Below are 2300 nucleotides of genomic sequence, written 5' to 3'. Positions count from 1 at the left end.
AGGTAGCTCCCCACCTAGCGTGCTGGCTCTTGTGGATGGCATTGTAAGGCACCTGCCTGTCTCCATTCATCGTGCCAGGAGACTAGGCGCCTAAGTCAGGCTGTGTGGGTTGCAGTGTTCTTCTTGTGATGTTCTAAGCACCTAAGAATGAGGTGCGGGTGATGCTCGGCATTGTAACACCTAAGTCCCTTCATGGATCCCACTCCCAGTCATTTACATTAGAAGGTCACAGAAAGCAAAGACACAGACCTGGCCGAAGGTGGGGTGTTTTCTTTTTCTCCCTTTAGATCCCATCTTTTAGCTCATGGCCACCTCAGTTGAAGGGGTGTTTTTTTTTCTTCAATGCAATAGCAAACACAAGGCAGTGATCTCATTATACAGTCCCAGTGGAGATGAGGAAAGTGATGCTTTCACCTCAGTGTAGCTACTCAAGGTGATCGTTAACCTTCCCAAACAGCCTCCAACTCACAGAATTCTTCTTGACCAGTTACACTGAGGTGAAACCACCACTTGCCTTGTCTACACCCAGATTGTACAATGAGAGAGAGAAACCTGCACCCTAGTGTAGACAAACCCGCAGAGACTGTCTCTCGGAGCATGAAGCCCCCCGTGGACACCACAGCAATTGCTGATGGGCTGATGGGCAGAAGAAATGTGAACAGCGTAGTTCATATCTCTTTAGCCACCTCTGAATAAATTCAACACCTCTGGACAGGGCTGTCCCTAGCTATTCTGAGGCCCTATGCAGCCCCCCTACAGAGGGTGTGTGTGGGGCCCCAGGCCTCCACAGGGGAGGGGCAGGGAAGAACCACTTACAAGTGGCATGCCTGGGACCAGGTCGCTGCACTTCCTGCTGCTGGTGAGAGTAGGCCTGGCCCTGCTGCAGTCCTCAGGGGAGTGGGGGCAGGGCTGGGGTGGAGCAGGAGCGGGGGCCATAGGTAAGAGGCGAGGCAGGGGCTGGAGCAGCACGCAGCTGTGCAGGGCACCAGGAAATTTGGTGCCCCAAATTTCCTGGTGCCCTACGCAGCTGTGTACTTTGCGTAGGGGTAAGGATGGCCCTGCCTCTGGAAACAAAGAAGAGAGTCAGCACCCTGTGTTCAGCTCCCCTCTCCACAGAGCCCAGCTGAGGAATTTCCTGATTGACATGGCTATAGACAGCACAAGGGACAGAGCACAGGCTGGATAGCAACATGTCACAGTAAAACCCCAGCTCTCATCAGAGGGATATGCCGGTGTATTCCCTGTTGGTGCTGGGGGGACACAACCAAGTAGGGACCTATGACTCCGCACCTAACAACTGCAGCTGGAAAATTCAAAAGGAACAAATCGTGCTTTATTTACTGTAAAGACCCGTCAGAGGGCAAAGGAGTTGAGAAGCAGCTTCAATACCCACAACAATGGAAAACAGACCCACAGGTTTCAGGAACAGTTATTTTTAATGAAACTAAAATGGCAACAAAGTCAAGGAAGTAACATATGAAATTAATGAGTGATAGTTGCACCTTCAGTGACATTTTATAATTCTCTATCCCTTTTTTTCCCTTCTCTGTCACACTGGTTATTTGTACTCACCATTTTTCTAGGACTCATTTCCCATCCCTGTTTATTTCTCTGTGTCTTCCACCCTCCTCTGATCCCTCTCACAGATCATTCCCCTCATGTTCTCCATTCTTTCCCCGAAGTTTATCCCTTCCCCTCTCACTGCCTCTGGCTCTTTCCGCTCTTCAGAGTGTTTTCCTTTCCTTGTTTTTATATTTAATTTTCACCCTTTCTCCAGGACTCTGTTTGTTTTCTTTTACTTTATTTTTTCCTTGTTTTTCCTCTGTTCCTTCTGGTTCAACCCAGCCCGGCCCCCCCTTCCCCCCCCCCCCCCGACCCATGACTCGAACTTAGAAATCATGAGTCAGAACAAAAATCATGAACTTGACCCCCCCAAAAAACATGAGGGCTCAAAACAATATATAAGGTATCCTGCTTTATCTTCTGATTTTTGAACTCTCCCTGCCCATCCCCCGTGTGTGACAATTACAATGTTACCAGCTCTCCCGTAGTTACAGAGGAAGGTGATTGGGCCCCTGTGGCAGGAGCTCTGGCTGGGAGCCCCAATGAGATCTAATCCCACTGATCTGTACAAAATGCTCCCTGCTGCTGTGGAGCTTCCAGCTTCTCCCCAACCCCCCAAACCCTGATTGATTCATTCTGTGTCCCTGCCACCCCCACATCTGCCTGTCCCCAGCCCAGCTGTTAGTTCTGCCCCCTGCCCAGCCCCCACATCTTCCCTCAGGGCCCCTCTGCCCCTC

This window comes from Malaclemys terrapin, chromosome 13, assembly GCF_027887155.1.
Source record: "Malaclemys terrapin pileata isolate rMalTer1 chromosome 13, rMalTer1.hap1, whole genome shotgun sequence".
Taxonomy (NCBI): Eukaryota; Metazoa; Chordata; order Testudines; family Emydidae; genus Malaclemys; species Malaclemys terrapin.
This window is presented reverse-complemented; position numbering follows the sequence as displayed.